Below are 20,654 nucleotides of genomic sequence, written 5' to 3' on the forward strand. Positions count from 1 at the left end.
CATAGGCTATAGCACTGCCTTTGAAGCAGATGTATAGTCCTTATTTTGTGTTGTTCAGCACTGGTGTTTCTTCAAATGGTTCTTTCCAAAAGCTAGATTGTACCAACTGAGAATTTGTTAATAGCCATCCTTGGTAGGATCATAGGCTAGAGTTGGAGGGAACATAGGAGACCATCAGCATGACTACCATATTGTTTTATGTCCACTTCTTTGCTTGGGAGATTATCAATGCAGGTCACTTTTTGAGGCTATCTAGCATGAGAGTTCTCTGAACTTTTCTACTTCAACTTTTCTTGGTTTCATTCATCTCTTTTCTTCTTTCTCAGAAAGAGAAGTGATCTTTCTCTCCAAGGCTGATATTTCTCTTGATGTCTTCAGTCCCAATGGAACCTTGCTTCATCTATTGCCAATATTTTCTTTTAAGTTTGAACCTTTCCCTTTCCCTTCAGTTCTTCTACTTCCTTTCTGTGACTTTGTACTTAAAGGCAATTCTAGCTGAGCATAAGTGCTGGAGGATTTTTCTAATATGGAAAGACAGTGTATTTTTAGCTATAGGTTTGGGTCTTCTTTCCAAAGGCCAACCTAGCTAAAAATTATAGTGGTTCATTATTGAAAGACTAACACTTGGTGAACTCTTTGACTATGGCAACAGAAAGCCATAGGAAGCAAAGAAAATTACAAAATGATTCTTAGCCCTATGTAACCCTCCTTTCACTTTTGAAAATATAGGGTAGTTGAATACAGAAATATTAAGTTGAATAGAAAAGTTGAATACAGAATACTAAGAACTCCGCAATTTTTAGACAGTCTATAAACTTCCACTTATTAATTTGTTCTTTGAAGTTAAATTTTTGTTTCAGTGTTGAGGTATAACTATTGAAAAAATTAAATTTTATCAATCTTTACATTTTTATTATGAATAAAATCCAAATAAATAAGTAGATTTCAGCTAAATGGGATATGACTCATTTGTTTTCCTTAAGGAGAGTTGAGATTGTTGGTTTTGTGTCCAAAAGCAACAAGAAACATCATGGAACACTGGGAAAGGCCTCAAGTATTTCTTCATTATAAATGATTTTCACTTTTCATTTTAGATAGTTTCACTTTAGAGAAAAGTTCTATTCCTATGCTTTTTCACCCTTTTATTAAAAAAAGGGCTGTAGTTTTTTTATCAAAAGCTTTTTCTACATTTATTGATAGTCATATGGTTTTTATTATTTTATGATTAACATAGTCCATTATGTTTATGATTTTCCTTATATTGAATCATCCCTGCATTTTTGGCACTGGTTCAGCCTGATCATAGTATAAAATCTTTTTAATATATTATTTATGCTTTTTGTTAATATTCAATACTTTTGCATCTGTTACCATGATGATCTTTATTTTATTTATTTCTTTTTTTTTACTTCCTTGGTTTAGGTATCAGAACCATAGTTGTCTCTTAGAACGAGTTTGGTAGAATACTATTTTTGCAACCCACTTATATAATATTGTAGTCAATTTTTTTTGGATGGATGATGCATTTCACTTCTAAATTATCTGATCCTAAGTTTTTAAATTTTGAGATTTGTAGCTTATTAAAATTTTTTATAATTTGGTTATTAAAATTTTTTATCCTGATTATTTGTGTATTTCATATTTTTAACATTGTTCATTTCATTTAAGTTATCACTTTGTTTAGCTTATAAGTTAGTAAAAGTTTCTAAAATTCTTCCTTGGCAATTTTAATATTTATCAGATTGCTAACAATCTATATATTTGGTTTTTTTTTTTTAGGTTTTTGCAAGCAAATGGGGTTAAGTGACTTGCCCAAGGCCACACAGCTAGGTAATTATTAAGTGTCTGAGACCAGATTTGAACTCAGCTACTCCTGACTCCAGGGCCGGTGCTTTATCCACTATGCCATCTAGCTGCCCCTATATATTTGTTTTTAAAATAATTCAACTAGTTTTTTTTTTTTTTTTTGGTTTCCAGTCTTATCAATGTCACTGAGTGAGCATTTTTATTAACTGTTTTCTGTGTATCAGGCATTTTGCTAAGCATTGAGATTAAAAAAGAAAGACAAAAATATGATCACTGCCCTCAAGGATCTCACATTCTCAGAAGGGAGATTATATGCAAACTTTATCTCTTCTTTCTTTTTCAGTTTTTATGTTTAATTGTTTTTTGATTTGTTGCTTTTCTAGCTTTTTAAAAAAATTTTGGTTGCATGCCCAGTTTACTGATTTATTATTTCTCTTTTGTTAATGAAAATGTTTAGAATTATAAATTTTCCTTTGAGGGCTTCTTTAATTTCAGAAATTTAAAAAATTGTCTTATTATAATTTTCTTTGATAAAACTGTCTATTATTTCTGTGACTTTTTCATTGATTCACCAATTCTCATTAGGTTTAGATTAATTTTCATTTTTTTGAATCCATTTATTAAGTTCTTTTTATTGATCATAGTTTTTTTTTTTTTTAATTTAAGTTTTTGCTAGGCAGTGGGGTTAAGTGGCTTTCCCAAAGGCCACACAGCTAGGTCATTATTAAGTGTCTGAGACTGGATTTGAACCCAGGTACTCCTAACTCCAGAGCCGGTGCTTTATCCACTGTGCCACCTAGCCGCCCCCTTGATCATAGTTTTTTAAAATACATTGTGGTCAATAAAAATGTATAATATTTTTGTTTTTCTGCATTTGTTTACAAAGTTTTTAATGCCTGAGCACATGTCTAACTTTTGGAAAGGTGCCTGTCATGCAGAGCTGGGAAGTACATATATATTCCTTTCTATTCCTATTCAGTAATTGCCAGAGATTTATATGTGTAGTTCTCCCCTAACTCCCTGTTTTAGAAATAATAAGAAATATTTTTTCAGTTTGAAATTCTTTACAGATTTACTTGAATGAAAAAACCCTTATTAGTACTTAATAAAAATTCTACAGTAACATAGCTATCCCTTTCGGTTTATTTATTTTTGCTTTATTTATTTTTTGGTTTTTGCAAGGCAACAGGTGACTTGCCCAAGGTCACACAGCTAGGCAATTATTAAGTGTCTGAGATCAAATTTGAACTTAGGTCCTCCTGACTCCAGGTCTGGTGCTCTGTGCACTGTGCCACTTAGCTGCCCCCATAGCTATCCCTTTCAAAGGCCAAACCCTATTTCTAAAACTAAGAATTCTTAGGGATCTTAGAGTTAGAGAGATAAATTGAACATGGACTGGAGAACCATTGATTAAGCTATACTTTCCCTTCCCCAAACCATATTAAGGCAATGATAAAACAAAGAGAAGTAAGAAGACTGATTAACTCATTCAATAATAGTATCTCTTGGGTTCAACTTTTGTCAGATTGAAGCAGACTTCTTAGAAGGAGTGGTGAAGGAGGGATTGAATATTTTAGGAAAATTATTCTCTAAATTCGGACATTTTAAGTGTTGCTTTTCTGTCTAATGAGTCATACTGTATTTTTTCTTTTAACTTTTTTTATCTTATAGAAATGTCCTTTATATGGGGGTTTACTATAAGTTGTAACTCCAAAATTTGGGTCAGAGAGAGAGATTTCCAAAGATATAGAGACAAATTCTGCCTATTTGTATTTTCTTTTCTAAACAAGTGCTTAAAATTGGAATAGTTTAATAAATTGTTTTTTCTAGAGCAAAATACTCCCCTCTCTTTGGAAATGGTTAACTTTTAAAAAATTCTATACAGGTATTTAATTTTGTTATAGGCCTTTGTCTAAGTTTGAGAGGAGGCATATTGAGTTTGAGTTTCCCTATTTTAGTTTTTTTTTGGCATTGTGGTTAAGTGACTTGCCTAAGGTCACGCAGCTAGTATTAAATGTCTGAATCCAGATTTGCACTCAGGCCCTCTTGACTGCAGGGTTGGTGCTCCATCCACTGTGCCACTAAGCTGTCACACTAGTTTTGGTATCTTTCTTCCCTATAGTTTGATAAACATTTACTTTAAGTTCTAAGATTTTTTTATTCGATTTGGTGCCTAAATATGACATCACAAATATTGATATTTCATTATCTATGGTGCTTCAAGAATAATATAGTTTTTCTGCCAATCTCTTTCAAATCTGTCGATTTTTATTGGTAGACAATATGGTGTGGTGGGTAAAATCTAATCCTGAAGCCAGGAAGCACCCTGAGTTCAATTCCTGTCTCCATCACACACCTGACTGTTGGACCCTTAGAAAGTCCTTTAACTTCTCACTGCTACAGACAATTTTCTAAGACTATGATGCTGACTTGTATTGGTAGAGGGAATTTTCTCCTTTGGGAGTTCCATTTAGCCAGTGAAATCATAGATCTGGTCCTTATCACCGTTTTTATCATTACTTTGTCTGAAATTTTGATGTTACTCTTTCTCTTTTTGAATCACTTGATGCATAATAAATTCTACTTTGATGTCTTATTTTAAATCTGTGCACTTTTATCCTTCAGCAAGCATTTAATAAGTGTCTACTATGCTTTAGGTTCTGGGCTAGCTTCTGGCAATACCAATACAAAGAATGAAGCGATTTTTCTTTCACGTGTGTTTGTTGTAAATGCTATAATATTGAATTCTGCTTTCTGATTCATTTTATACCCCATCCACCTTCATAGTTAAGATAATTAATTTCTTGTTTGTTTTTATCAAATATTCTTTTAATTTTTCATTCTTTTTTTTGTCCCCCAGAAGGAAGTAAAAAAAATAAAATGTCAATACCAGAAAATCTATCATTGAAGCAGTCTTGCAAAATCTGTCTGTTTCTTAGGCTTTTTGTTTCCTTTTGATTTCTTCCCAGTGTGATCTACCCCTCTGAAGTTAAATTTTGTTTAGTTTGTGAATATTCTCTCCCTGTCAAGTCTCACACTCCCTTTCTTTGCATTTTCCTATGGGTTTCAATGTATTTCTACACTAGACTTTTTTTTAGAAAGATTTTATTTATTTTTGTTTTACAATTTTCTCCCCATTCTTGCTCCCCCCCCCCACAGAAGGCATTCTGTTAGTTTTTACATTGGTTTCATGTTATACATTGATCTCAGCTGAATGTGATGAGAGAGAAATCATATCCTTAAGGGTGAAAAATAAAGTATGAGATAGTAAAAGTACTTATATCTATATCTATATATCTATATATTTATATCTATATCATCTCTATCTATATCTATATATTCTACTTTGAAGATAATGGTCTTTGGTCTTTGTTCAAAGTACATAATTCTTTCTCTGGATACAGATGGTATTCTCCATTGCAGATAGCACCAAATTGTCCCTGGTTGTTGCACTGATGAAATGAGCCGAGTCCTTCAAGGTTGATCATCGCCCCTATATTGCTGTTAGGTACACTAGACCTTTTTATATGTGTTTTTGCTCAGTTCAAAAAGTAGTGAAGTTCATAAGGTGCCCTTTCCCTCCCTCCCTCTTCTGGGTTTATATATACTTGTACACTGAGCTATTTTTTTCCCTCCTTTTTCTTTGTTTTTTAAAAAACTGATAATTTGAAATTACTCTGAGACTCTGTCTTTGTCTTTCCTTACTTTTTTCACCCCTTGCTTTACTCCCTTTTAGAAAAACATGGGATTCTAAGGGGACAATTGTCTCTTCTATCATATTAATAATTAAGTACTTTATAATTATTTATCCCTGCTTGATCTTATATTTTCTTTGGTCTGGATGCCAATAATACTGTAGTTCTGGTTTGAGTAGACCCCAGGGCCTGGCTTTTGGGTCTTCTGGTGGCCCAATATGGGTTTGGGTCCTAACTGTTCTCTGTCTACTTCTTAAACACTTCACTTAAGTGTTAGCCATGTTGTTTGCTGGTTCTGATAGGACCTGAGTGTCAATAGATGGTGCCAGTCACAGCTCTCCTGCAAGGCCAGGACTGCCCAGTACTTCTGTTGAATTTGCCTTTTTCAGGGGCTTTGATTGGGGCACCAGTTTCAGGCCTGTTTTAGTGACTCCTGCTACTGGGGGCTACCAGAGGTTACTACATTGCCTTTGTCTACTGCTGTGATTTCTGCCTAGCATACTGCTGGTAGCCTAAGGCTCCTAATACTGGCTTCAAATCTTTGGAATCCATCAGTACTTTTAATTGACATCTTGTGCTGTCCCCCTTTCCCCACCTCCAAATTTTTAAAGGACATAGAGTTGTACAGTTGTATATACCCTGAAGATATAGAAAGCTTGCAATCTACAGGGAACATTGAGATCATATATATTTGCATTGGCTGGAATAGTCCATGATTCACAGTCGTTTGGCATTACTAGATGAATATAGGTATTAAAAAGATGACTCTTTGTATTGAGAAATGCAATTGAACCTACTTTCTTCTTTTGATTCAATTCTGGACTCATTTCACTATTTGAACAAACATCTTCAGTGTTTGGTCATGCTCTGTGTACTGATCCATGACTTCAATAGGTTTTTCCATCCAACCACAAAGAGAGTCTGGACAATCTTCATCTACTTTTTTGTTTGGTTTTGTGGCTGGTTAGGTCAAACTATGAGTGAATTTGGAACTTATTACTGAGGCTCTGCAGTGTTTCAAGGTTTGATGCAATCAGCACAATATCATCATAAACAGAATATCTGGAGAACCTCATCATCTGTAGGAAATTCTTCCTTGTGAATTGTGCATTGGACACTTATACTGAGCACATCTCCCAGTTTCTTGCCTTGATTGTTACTGATTAGAGGATTGTCTTGTTATCTCACTTGCAACCAAGTAATCTTACATGGCTTAAATATATGTATAGGAGTTACCTTGTTGAAGGAGAGCCTGAAATGAAGCATTTTATCCTAAATGCTTTTTAAAAGTCAAACAAAAACTCAAGGGGATTCATGATAGGTTTAAAAAGAATTGTGAAAAGTTTAAGACAGATGGGAAAAGTCCAAAGAGAAGGCTGGATAGAGACTATGGGATAGAATATAAGGGGTGGAAGGAACACAACCTGTTGGGCCTAAGAACACAGTCTAGAAAGATGCAAGAGGAAGTAAGTCAGTTTTCTGAGAATATTGACTTCCTGAGCAGACTTTATAGGTAGGGTTGTTTTGTTCTGTTTTATTTTGTTTTTTACCAGGAGTTGGGAAAAGGCCATAAATATTAGATTGAGGCCAACTTTGGAAATGGCAAAAACTGGAAACAGAATAATGGTCCAAGAAATGTGCAATCTAGAGATCATTGCTAAGAAACTGTGATTTGCAAAAAGTGGCATTTGAATCTTAAGAATGAAGCTGAGGGTCAGTGAATAGAGCACCGGCCCTGGAGTCAGGAGTACCTGGGTTCAAATCCAGCCTCAGACATTTAATGATTACCTAGCTGTGTGGCCTTGGGCAAGTCACTCAACCCCATTTGCCTTGCAAAAAAAAAAAAAGAATGAAGCTAAGAATAAAGGGTTGGGCTCCAGATTTTCTCTAATTTCTATGACCTCCATCACCTGATCCTGTCCATCTTCTTGCTCACTTTCTACCTGTGCCTTCATCATAGCGTCTCTAGGTACTCCCTGAGACTAGTTTTTGCCTTTGCTTGACTGAGGATGGAAGTCACTGCTGAAACTCTCAGAGATTGGTTATAGTTGTAAATAAGAGAATACTTTGGACTTGGATCTTGTTTATGGATCTAGTTAATCAACAGGGATCTATTAATCTACTATTATCAGAGGGACAGCTAGGTGGTGCAGTGGATAAAGCACTGGCCCTGGAGTCAGGAGTACCTGGGTTCAAATGTGGTCTCAGACACTTAATAATTACCTAGCTGTGTGGCCTTCGGCAAGCCACTTAACTCCATTTGCCTTGCAAAAAAAACCTAAAACAAAAAAAGAAATTTATTGGGGGGGCTAGGTGGTGTAGTGGATAAAGCACCGGCCTTGGAGTCAGGAGTACCCGGGTTCAAATCCGGTCTCAGACACTTAATAATTACCTAGCTGTGTGGCCTTGGGCAAGCCACTTAACCCCATTTGCCTTGCAAAAAAACCCAAACCTAAACCCCCCCCCCCCCCCATTCTACTATTATCAGGTACTGTACTAGGTGCTGGAATTACAGATTCAGAGAATGAAATGATCCCTACTTTCATGGAGCTTGTTTACATTCTAATGGGAGAATATTTATATAAATATGACCATAAAGAGAATAGATACAAAGAAATATAAGGTGATCAGGGAAGGAGAGCACTCACAATTGAAGAATTAGGAAGGGCGTCTTGTGGAGTTGAATTGTACTCTGAAATTCTTTGTCTTCCTGATATCTGGCAATGAGTAGGTGCTTAATAAATGTTTATTGATTGATTGATTGACTAGACTGTGACTCTGGGAGAGATCATGGACCTTGAAGATCAGAGGCCAATCAGAGACTCTTCAGAGCCCAAATGTAAGGGCTTTGCTCCTAATTTCAAATTCCTCAGTGACACATGAAAGCTGGCTAAATTTCTTATTGCTTTACTTTTAGTCATAAAAGTCTCATGATCTAGAATGATAATCTCAAGATTATAATTCTCATTTGGGTAACTGCTAGAAATAGACTGTTCAGCTCTGTCTGTCTTTTTCTTTCCTTCCTCCTCTCCCTGCCCCCCATTTTATAGTTTTTTTATTTTTTCCAATTATATGTTAAGAATGTTTTCAATATTCATTTTATAAGATTTTGAGTTCCAGATTTTTCTCCCTTCCCTCTTTTCCCCCTTCCCAAAGACATCAATCTGATATAAATTACATATGTACAATCATGTTAAACATATTTAAACTTTAGTCATGTTGTGAAGGAAGAATCAGAAGAAAAGGGAAAAACTGAAAAAAAACAAAAAACAAATTTAGTATACTAAAAGTATGCTTTAATCTCCATGGTTCTTTCTCTGGATGTGAATAACAGTTTTTATCTGTGTCTTTTAGAATTGTCTTGGATCATTGTATTGCTGAGAAGAGCCAGTCTATCATAGTTGATCATTGTAAAATGTTGCTGTTAAATGTATACAATGTTCTCCTGTTTCTGTTTACTTCATTCAGCATCAATTCATGTAAATCTTTCCAAGTTTTTCTAAAATCTACTGGTTCATTTTTTTCTTATAGCAAATTGTATTTCATTATATTCATATACCACAACTTGTTCAACCATTCCTCCATTGATGAGCATCCCCTACATTTCCTTTTATTTGCCACTACAAAAAGAACTGCTATAAATATTTTTTGTGCTTGTGGGTCTTTTCCCCTTTTTTATGATATCTTTGGGATACAGACATAGTAGTGATATTGCTGAATCAAAGTATAAGCACAATTTTATAGCCCTTTGGGCATTGTTCTAAATTGTTCTATCGAACAGTTGGATCAGTTCACAGCTCCATCATCTCTACCATTTATCATTTTCCTTTTCTGTCACATTAGCCTTGTTTTAGCTAGTTTAGGTCTGCCTCTGTGCTTGCCATACTTCTTGCAAGAATAGTGCTTGAAGACCTGGCTAGTCTAAGAAGACCATAGGATGCTCTCATGTACCCAAATGGTCCTGTGATTTCATTTATTTGGGTTTCCCTCCAAAGATGCTGATTTCAATCCTTTCATGCTTGCTTATCCTGTGCCGGTCTTGTATATGTCTTCTCAGAAGTTCCACTCAATATACTGGATCCTTTCCTGATTTCTCTTGACTTCAGGAAGAAATCAATGGAACATGCAAACTTCCTGTGGGTTATCACTTTCTTCTTTCCATATGACTTACTTCATTTTTTTACCTCATACTTTTTTTGTTAGCAATCTTTACTCTGGTATCTTTCATAATTTCTTATTTGTTGTGTGTTGCAATCTTTTCACACTGACCTCTCCATTGTCGGTTGATTGAAACTCATTTAATTACTTGGAGACTGTAATGTTCCATGACTTATAACCAAACAACACTATCATTAGAATATTGGTATAAAAATGAGTTTTTTGTTTCTAGGCTTATTAAAGGACCTTTCCAATTTTCTGAAGGCAATCCATCTTATAGTCCTTCTGTTTAATTTGGGGAACCAATTCATTATCTAATGGTGGTGTCTGTCCAAGATATACTGATGAATTAGCCCTTTTGTTGTCTAACTGCACAAAATAATAAGCATTCTTCATTTACATAGTTTTTCCTCCCAGAATATATAGAGAAGTTTTTATATGTTTTGAAGAAAGCAGAAATTGAGAATTTATATAGATATATGATACTATCTGAAGTCCAACAAAGGAAAACAAATATAGAAGACTCCTGCCTTCTAGGAGTTTTATAATTTATATATTACAGAATTTTACAAATGAAAATAGATCCTTCTTTGTAGATTATCCATAAATAAGAAATATTACAGCCATTATGCACACCTGCCTTTATTTCTCTGTGGAATAAAGTGAACACTTATTAGGTATAAGGGTGTTATTAACCTTTTAACACTTTGATGTTCAGTCAGGATACCCTTTGGTGAAATACTGAAATCTGAGCAAAATAATTACATCATTCTTTGACTCTTATCCAAGGCGGCCTAAATACAGAATCTTTTATTAATATAGAAGAAAGTATTTGGGACACGAATCCTTATCCAGTCTTTATTTCTCATCCCCATCCCCCAATCCCTCAGTGAATTAATTGACAAATTATATTACTCTGACCAACCCCTCCTTTCCCTTTCATTAGTCAGGCTCTCAAGCAGCATTTCCCAAATTAACTTGGCCATGGAACTCTTAGACTTGAAATATATTGATGAAATAGATAAATGTTTTATTGAGTTATGGAATGCTTCTTTTTTTTTAATTAAAAATTTTATTTATTTTGAGTTTTACAATTTTTTTCCCCCAATCTTACTTCCCTCCCCCTACCCCCGCACAGAAAGCAATCTGTCAGTCTTTACATTGTTTCTTTTTTTAAGATTTTTCAAGGCAATGGGGTTAAGTGGCTTGCCCAAGGCCACACAGGTAATTAAGTGTTTGTGGTTGGATTTGAACCCAGGTACTCCTGACTCCCAAGGCTCATGCTTTATCCACTATGCCACCTAGTGGCCCCTTTACATTGTTTCCATGTTGTACATTGATCCAAATTGAATGTGATGAGAGAGAAATCACACCCTTAAGGAAGAAACATATAAAGTATAAGAGATAACAAGATCAGACAATAAGATATCAGTTTTTTTTCCCCTAAATTAAAGGGAATAGTCCTTGAACTTTGTTCAAACTCCACAGTTCTTTCTCTGGATACAGATGCAGACAGCCCCCAATTGTCCCTGGTTGTTGCAATGAGTGAGTCCTTCAAGGTTGAACATCACCCCTATGTTGCTGTTAGGGTGTACAGTGGTTTTTCTGGTTCTGCTTATCTCACTGAGCATCAGTTCATGCAAATCCCTCCAGGCTTCCCTGAATTCCTCTCCCTCCTTGTTTCTAGTAGAACAATAGTGTTCCATGGCATACATATACCACAGTTTGCTAAGCCATTCCCCAATTGAAGGACATTTACTTGATTTCCAATTCTTTGCCAATGTGGAACACTTCTGAGTTTAAAAAGTTATTGAGAAAATTTTGGAGCAAAAATAAAGAATATGAGACCTATTTTAATACCAAAAATTACCATATTTAAGAGATATTTTTGATACCCAGATAAATCTCATGAAATTTTTCTTAATGAACATCAAGTTATTCTATATAGAGCTCTAATGTTTAATGGAACAAATTTGGGAATTACAGAAGTTGAGAAATACAATTATAAATAAATGTGACAACAAATTGCAGTAGTTCTCAGACATGAATCTGGGAATGATGAATAATTATACTATTTTCTTGTTGAGTTTTAAATTTTCTGTAATTATATGCATTTTTCCAATATTAAAAACTCTTAACATTTTCTAATTTCTTTCTCATCTTTCTAAAGGAATATGACAGAGCAGGATATGACATCTTGTTTTCTTTTTGGTTGTTCTGTTTTCTTAACTCTGGGATCACTGTTATTCAAGGTAGTTATAAGTTAATAACTAGGCTCAAATTGAACTGTACATAGACCCTCAACACATTTTATCTAAGAAAAAAGGCAATCAGAAATCAGGAGGATTCCAGCCCTGAAGTTTTGTAGCACAGACCAGCAGTTATAACAAGTTAAGGAGGTGCCATATGCTAATAAAACACATTTATCAATTCTATCAATATATTTCAAGTCTAAGAGTTCCATGGCCAAGTTAATTTGGGAAATGCTGCTTGAGAGCCTAAGAAAAGCTAGGAGACAGGGCCACAGAAGGGAAGAAAACCCGCTTGGCAAGAGGAGCAGAGACCTTGATATTGAAAGTCTCCCTAAGCCAGAAAGCTTTATATGCCTATAAACTTTATATGCTTATCTGTATCTTATCCTCTTCACTCATACACTTAAATGCTAGCCAAACCATATGACTCACCTTCCCTTGATCTTGTCCTGCCTTCTTTTATTGGCATGCAATTTTCACACCCTGAAAAGATTGCCAGCAGTGAACTTCCCATAGAACTCTGCCTGTCGAAATTGTTTCCTTTTGAGACTCATCCCAGATGTCACCTCCTTTTCTCAGCCAAAAGTGATCTCAGTTCCTTCAAATGTCTCATACTGCCCTTTGACCTACCTCTTCAATGTACTTAAAAGTTGTAGTAGAGTTAATCATTTAGATTGCAATCGCCTCAAAGGTATGAACTTTTCCCCTCTCTCTTTAGTCTTCTAGCCTAATAGCTCTTACATAATAAGCACTTAATAAATGTTTGTTGAATTGCAATGAATTATTCTTGGTAATTTCAGAGACTAAATCTCCTAAGTACTCTCTTATTACTTTTTTCTGAGTAATTAGGTTATTTTAATAAATGCCAGCATTTTTAATAAAAGATCAATGACTCTCTCAAATGCCAAAGAACTTAATTGCCTTTTAGTAAAATGAATCAATCTAGCCTTAGTGTATTAGAAATCAATTATCACACTCTATTAAAAATTACTCTTAATAATTAATTTTAGCAGACTAGTCATATCCATTCAAAAATTTTTATTTGAAAATGAAAAGTTTCTTTTTGGTGGGGGTTTTTAAAATTTTTTTATTGCCTATCTAGATTAGAAATCTGAGCATAAGATATGGAATGTGAAGGTATTTACATGCCATGTAACTATCAATAAAGTGGTCCCATTACTGCAGTGCTTTCAGATTATTATCATTTCTTATTTATTCATTATTTTATCATTACACTGAGTACATGTTGGTTGTTTTTCCCTTTCCATAGATTCCTGTAAAAGTGGCCTTCATCTTGACGTTGAATTTGGGACCTTTTGGATCAGGACATATTTCAGTGCCAAGCAATGATACTACACTGAAGAAAAAGGTAATGCTGAATGTTGAAAAGTCTATTTTTCATTTTTGTTTTAACTAGATCTGTGGTTGTGATGTTTAGTACTGATAATTTAATGGACCTCTTCTGCCTAAATTGAATTACATGGTGTGTGTTTATGGAAATCATAAGGATGGTGTTGGAAAGGCTTCTCAGGCATTTTTTTCTTTCTACCTTTATAATCTCAGATGGCATATTAAGGGGTTTAAAATTTTTGTTTCATAATTTCTGATGTTAATTATCTGTTTCTCATCATGCATGTGAGAACTGTGTTTGTACTCTAAGCCTTTTTCTTTGGGTAAAGGAATAATAGAATCTGTATTCAAAGGTACCATTCCTGTGCTATATAAGTAAAAAGCTTTTGTGGTGTCAACATGAAGAACAAGAGGTTTTTAATTTTTCTCTTCCCTGGACTCAATTTTTCACTCCAGTTACTTTTTTTTTTTTTGGCACCAGAATACCTACCTCCTGAGTAGCATCACTGTAACTAGAACAATCTATTCTATGAAACTAAAGGAAATATTCTTTTCTGGTGACTTTGAAGTTCATTCACCATTTTTCTAATATATTATGATGCAAAGTCTAACATAGCAACTTTTATAATAATTATAAACAAAAATAATGGTTAAAGAGTTCACTTTGGAACCAGGAAGACCTAGGTTCAAGTTCTACTCTTACACTTCTTGGTTTTAAGACTTTAACTTGCAGAAAGGTGTTGGCCTACAAGGGTAGAGGTAGTTTTCTCATCCAACAGTTCCCTATATCATTGACTTTTCAGGTTCAGGCCTTATCCCTTATAAGTTGAAAGAGAACACATGTTCCTGTTACTCAATACTCTTGTTTCTTTAGGCAAGTCATTTAATCTTTTTGAGCATTGGATTTTTCGTCTGTAAAATGAAGGTGTGGAATACAAGACCACTAAGATCATTCCTAGCTTCAATCTTGTTATTCTTGGTGAATCTGGAGATAGTCAATTTTCACTAATCTTCTGCTAGATTATATGCTGATTCATATGTCAACAAAGAGATCATTTAGAAAATTATAGAAGCATGACAAGTAATGCAAGATGATGGAAAATATAGTATAATGGTTAAAACTACTGTAAATATTTGTAGCATCCAAGGTAAATTAAAGTTTATTTAATTGGAATAGAGATAATAACTATTTTTGCTGCATTTATTCTGAGAAGAGGGAAAAGGGAGTATAGTAGGCAGGGAGATGATGTCCTGGAAACTTCTGTGATCTGTAAAGTTATACTTATTTTCAAAGCTGTTTCAGTATGCTTTTCAGATTAGCGTCTAATATAGTATATGATTGAATAGTATTGGATCAGAATGTGGAACATTCTCAAATTTCTTCTGACTAGGGATAGGAGATTATGAGTATTTTGTTTTTGCTCCCACCATAAGAATCTCTGATATAAAATCCTATTAGGTCTAAAAACCCCTTCATCACCTAGTCCATTCCCAACTTTCCAGGCCTTTTACACTTTGGTCCCTTCCAAGATCCAGTGACACTTGTTGCTTGTACATGAGGTGTGGAGTGAATAAGTGTTTCTATAGCCCCTGCCACTGGCTAGGTAGGCACTGTGATAAAGTTCTATATCTAAGTGCTAGTTGTTGTTAGCTGCCTGTAGTCTCCAAGCCTCCCATCTGGTGATGGCTTCCTTGCTGAACTTTCTCTTTTGAGCCTTCCAACAATATTTGAGTCACACCTAAGTGTCCTGGGATAATTTGAACTCAGGTCTTCTGGACTCCAAATCCAACTATCCACTCCTATCCACTGAGCCACCAGCTGTTTTACCTAAGACACTCCATAACCTAACTTCACAATTTTGATTGCGGTTCCCCCATTGTTGTCCCCCTTCCCTCCTCATCTCTGCCTCCCACTTTCTCTGTCTTCTTTCAAGTCTCAGATAAAATCCTTCCCAGTCCACAGTGCTAAAACCTTCTTTGACTATCTCTAGTTTATCTCATCTGTAGCTCATTTGTTTATAGTTATTTACTATTTTCTCCCCCATTAATTGTGAGCTCCTGAGAGTTTGGATTATTTATTGCTTGACTTGTAGGTTTTAAATAAGTGCTTATTGACTCAGTCCATCAACACAGCAAACATTTATTAAGTTATTCTCTACAACGTACTTCTGCTCTAAGTAGTAGGCATTCCTGGTACATTAATAAGTAACAGTCAAGGATCTGTGATTTTGTTGGTATGGGAATTCCTTCCTCCAAAACAGATCAAAACCTGCCTAAACATAGATGATAAGTATTAAGGAATTACTTGTGCTCCCATTTGGGCCAAGATCTCCAAGCTCAGAACTTTGCCCTTTATACCTTATTGTCCAGGGATGAAGTTCAAATGGATATAAAAAGCCCTTTGTGAGGCATCAAGTTCTCTATCTAAGGGTTAGTTGTTATTGTTGTTAGCAGCTGTAGTTTCCACGCCTCCATCTTCTGAGGCTTCCTTGCCTGAACTTTCCGCCTGAGCTCTGGCAGTGTTTGTAGAGCAATGTGAGTTTTCTGCAGGGAAGAAAAATATTTTTTCCCAATTCTCTGGGGGGGGGGGAAATACAAATGCACCCTAAACACTTTTAAGTTTAATGTACATTGCTGATACTCTCTTTAATCTAGATGATCAACCAAACTATAGATCAAGAGCAGAATTCTGAGGTTTAAATTCTCATAATCAAATTTAACAGTGGGATTCTTAATCAAAGTCCAAGTACTACATATGAGTATCTATGAACTTGGACATTTTAATATTTTCTGTATTTCATTAAAACTGGTTTCTGTTGTATTCATTTGTATTTTATTTTATGCCTTATAGTAGACCATGGGCTCTCTCAGCCTGCCAAGAGAGCATAGGACACAAGAAAAGATTAAGAGCCCTCATGCTAAGTGGTTATAGCTTATACATAGTTCAGTAGATCCAAGATAATTGAGGAGGATGAGGGAGCACTAACATGAGGAAAATTTTGTCATAGGAGGAAGCACCTGAGTTGAGTCTGTGATTTTGTGATTCTGTAAAATGTTTTATCTTATTACCTTTGATTGCTAGATGAAACTTAATTCTGTTATTTCTTGCATTCATCTTTCCAAGGAGATCCTATTAACTCTCTTAGCATTTAGCTAGCTTTTCTGTCTACTTTTGGTTTCACTTAAACTGAGAATGTCAGTATTGATGCTGTTCATTCCTTCCAATATCCCAACTGAGTTCATTGTTTCTAGAAGATAGGGGAAGATGAAGATGCTCCTACCTATGCAAACTGATGCCTTCCTTCTATCTTAGAGTATGTTACAGAGCCAGTGTCAAAGGTGTAATTTGAACCCAGGGGTTCAGGCTTTTAGATCAGCTTTCTATTCCCTAAGCCATCCTGCCTCTCAAATATTTATATTATTAATTCTAAAAACTATAATTTTTTAGCAGCCTATGCCCTTTTCCTGTCACTCTTATTACCATTTTCAGAACTGTAGTTTTGAGGGCTATCTTGGGTTTGTTGGGTTCTCCTGGCCAAGGAACTCATGGCAGTAGCCAACTCATTTAATGATGAACTTCTCTATCTTTAGTTAGCTTGACCTTGTGAAAGTGACATGTAACTTGTTCCTGGAGATGTATTTGAGTCTTCTTAGCTTGGTAGAATCTTTCAGAACTTGTACTCCTCTGGAATAGTCTTCAAAAATCCTGGTCATCTCCATGCCATGAAGAAATGTTGGGATAGGACTTTTGTAGTGATCTTCTTTTATACATTTAAAAGATGATTTCCTTTCCCTTTCCCTACCTATGGTATAAAGCAAGGCACATGACTGTAAGAAAAGCATCTTCCAATCATTATATTCTTTTACATACTGGGTTCTTATACTAATTATAGAGATAAAATATTTCATGTCATTGAATTAAAAGCCTTATCTATAAAGATTATTTCCTGAGTCTACTTATTTAATGAATTACTCTTGAAAGATATTCTAAGACCCAGTTCTACAATGTATCTAGCTTCAATGTTAATGAATAACATTAATGTGAATAGGTTAATACTAGTTATACAATATCCCTCTTTTGTTAAGGATCTGGTTGTTGCAACAGATACATGACCTTTTAGGATTACTGTACTGTGGATAATTCATTATGTACTGAAAGGTAAAACAAATAATATTCCATCTTTGCTTGTGTTTAAGGAATGTTGCCTTTGTTAAGAAGGCCTTTTTTCCTGATAAGTAAGGTTTTTACTTATTCACAGTATTGTACAACATTTGATAGTCATGCTTTTCCTTGATATTTTTGATCCTTAAGCAACTGTCATTGACTGTATGATTGAGAAACTTTAAACATTTGTAGGACACAGGTGTTTTATATTCTCTTGTCTTTGCAATATGAACCTTAGTCAATAAAAATGTTTGAACATGTCATGAAAAATTAATTACCAGTTTAAGCCTTAAAATCTTTATGTTGTATGCAACAGAACTTTTAAAACTATTTGCTGGGAGAAAATATGATTGGTGGTTTCTATTAGATTTCTATTATGATACAATATTGTTTCAAAATGACTTAATAGTCATTGTAACAAGTGTAGAATAAAATTTCATGACACTTCAAATGAATAGGTTGTATATTGTAGATTGTGCATCATTTCACTGCTTCAAAAATATAATATACTTTTTAAGGGGATCTGTATAAATAGCAATGCCTGCCTTTTTGTATTTTCTTTATATACAAAAGCACACTCATATGCATATATACACATTTTACACTCACATATTATGTAACTGGGAAATCTAAATCTTTTCTAAATCACTTTTTTTTTTAGGTTTTCGTAAGGCAAATGGGGTTAAGTGGCTTGCCCAAGGTCACACAGCTAGGTAATTATTAAGTGTCTGAGATCTGATTTGAACCCAGGTACTCCTGACTCCAGGGCCGGTGCTTTATCCACTATGCCACCTTAGCTGCCCAATATAAATCACTTTTGAAAAGTCCAAATAATGTTACATGTGATTTGAAAACAGTTGCAATTAGTTTACTAATTTTGTTTGAATGAGTAACTAGATTAAAAAGAATGGAGGCTCAGAGTATTCAAATCTCTGTAAAATTTACTGCCTCTTTATTTTAGAAATCTGAATTTAAGGAATATTCTGATTTATTTCACTTCCAAGGCATTCCTTCTTTGTCATCATCACCTGTGTTTAGAAGCCTGACAGACCAGAAAAGGCGTCTTCTAGGAGATGGCCCTTAAACTGAATCTTGGAGCTAAGGGTTCTAAGAGGTCAAGAGAGCATTGCAGACATGGGAGTCAGCCTGTACCAAGACCTGGAAGCAGGCAGAAGTGGAGTGTTACTTAGGGAAAACAGTCAGGAGACAGTTCCCTTGGAACATTAGCGTATGTGAAGGGGAGTCATATGAAATCAGCCTGGAAAGATCGTCTGGAGTCAGATGTTCCTTTAAATGTCAAATGGAGGAGTGATATCCCAAGTGATAATAGGGAATTACTTTATCAAAACTATAGTTAATATCAGTTTGACATCTCTGTGAGGAATGGATTGAAGTAATGAGAGACTGGATGCAAGGAGGGCTGACAGTGATTTGAACTAAGATAGCTATTGTGACAAATAAAGAATAGCCAATAAACATTTATTGTCTGCTATCTATTATGCTAAACTGAGGATACAGATATGAAGAAGACAGTTACTGCCTCAAGGAGATTATTATCCAATGGAGCAAGACAGCATACAAAAGAAAGTTGGGCAGTGGACCCTGGTGGAGAAGTCAAAAGAAACTCAAAATGAATTCGGCTGGGTGGGAAATCAAGAGATGGCTGAAGGAGTGGGAGTGGTGGAAATGGTAGATGTGGAAATAATGTTTTTGCCCATCATTTGTGAAGAAGACCACAACATCAGGGAGGTGATGTCATGACAGGCATGTGAATAGAATTTGAGTGAGGAAGTGTTGTGCTAAGTCACCAGCCTCACTTTCTCATCTGGAGCCATCTGAGAGGCTGGGAGGCAATCAGGGTTAAGTGACTTGCCCAATTTCATACAGCTGTCAAGTGTCTGAGGCTAGATTTGAATTCCCATCCTCCTGACTCCAAGTGCAATACTCTATTCACTGAGTCACCTAGCTGCCCTTTGTGGAAATAGCATCAGCAAGGCTTGAGGTGGCAGGAGATGGAATTTTATTTATAGAAGGATTGGGCTTGGCAAGGAGAAGAATCATCTTTTCCATTTAGAAACTGGAACAAAGGAAGAGCCAACATAGCTTTATTGAGAGCTTTTTTTGGGGGGGGTTGTTTCTGCAGTATTATGGTAACTAAGGAGAGGGAATTTGATGATGGATGTCCTTGATTTTCTTAGATGAGTAGGAAGTAAGAGTCTCTGCTGAGTGAGAAGTAAGAAGGGAGAGATAATGGTGTCTGAGGTTTGAGAACAAGAGAGGAGATTTTGACCAACTTCTGTGGGGTAGGTGAGATAAAGAGTCAATCAGAGAGGAATAAAGAAATTGCTAAATGCTATTGAGGGCACAACACATTTCTTGTGGACTTGGTCAGCATGGCTGTGTGACCTCTAGCCCATTTCAGCAGTGATTCATTAAAACTACCTACCTCATAAGGCTGTTTTGAAGATTAAATGAAATATGCTTTGTAAGCTTTAAAGTACTATATTAATATTATTTATTATATATAAATATTATTTATAATATATAAACACACATTCTTATATATAATATCACATAATACTATATAAATAAATATTATTGTTAAATAACCTAACAAAAACATGTGTAACTTTAATGGAATAAATGGCTCATCACTCTAAGGTAGCTTATAGAAAAATGAGTAAAGTAGAATGAGACTTGATAAACATTCCCAGAGCAATTGATATATGGGTTTAAAAAAGCTACAGAAATAATTTTGGAACAAATAGACTTCATCTAACAAAATAGGGATCCAGTTTGAATGTGTGTTTGTATGTGTGTCTGTGTTTCTGTGTGTGTGTCTGTGTGTGTGTGTGTCTGTGCATATGTCTGTGTGACTGTGTGTGTCTATATCTGTGTGTGTGTGTGTATCTGTGTGGCTCTGTGTATGCCTATGTGTCTCTGTGTGCGTGCATGTGTGTCTGTCTGTGTGCCTGTGTCTGTGTATCTGTGTGTCTGTGTCTGCAGGATGCAAAAATTTATTCTGTACTGAATATTTAGTAAGTTATGACCTGGTGACTAGAATTATACATTAGAAATTTAGTATTGGGGCAGCTAGGTAGTGCAGTGAATAGAGCCCTGGCCCTGGAGTCAGGAGGACTTGAGTTCAAATTTAACCTCAGACACTTGATAATTACTTAACTGTGTAACCTTGGGCAAGTCACTTAATCCCACCATGCCCCCCCCCCC

General features: G+C 35.3%; 1 protein-coding gene across 13 annotated transcripts in view; it reads left to right on the plus strand.

The window, feature by feature from the left end:
• Positions 1-20,654, plus strand: part of DISP1 (dispatched RND transporter family member 1) — a 242,376-nt gene that overhangs the window by 32,693 nt on the left and 189,029 nt on the right. For all 13 annotated transcript variants that reach the window (XM_074222762.1, XM_074222737.1, XM_074222748.1 and 10 more), the window contains one exon: positions 13,182-13,280. The gene's annotated coding sequence lies outside the window, so the exon portion shown is untranslated. The remainder of the gene's footprint in view (positions 1-13,181; positions 13,281-20,654) is intronic.

Source organism: Macrotis lagotis, chromosome 2 (genome assembly GCF_037893015.1).
Source record: "Macrotis lagotis isolate mMagLag1 chromosome 2, bilby.v1.9.chrom.fasta, whole genome shotgun sequence".
Classification (NCBI taxonomy): Eukaryota; Metazoa; Chordata; class Mammalia; order Peramelemorphia; family Peramelidae; genus Macrotis; species Macrotis lagotis.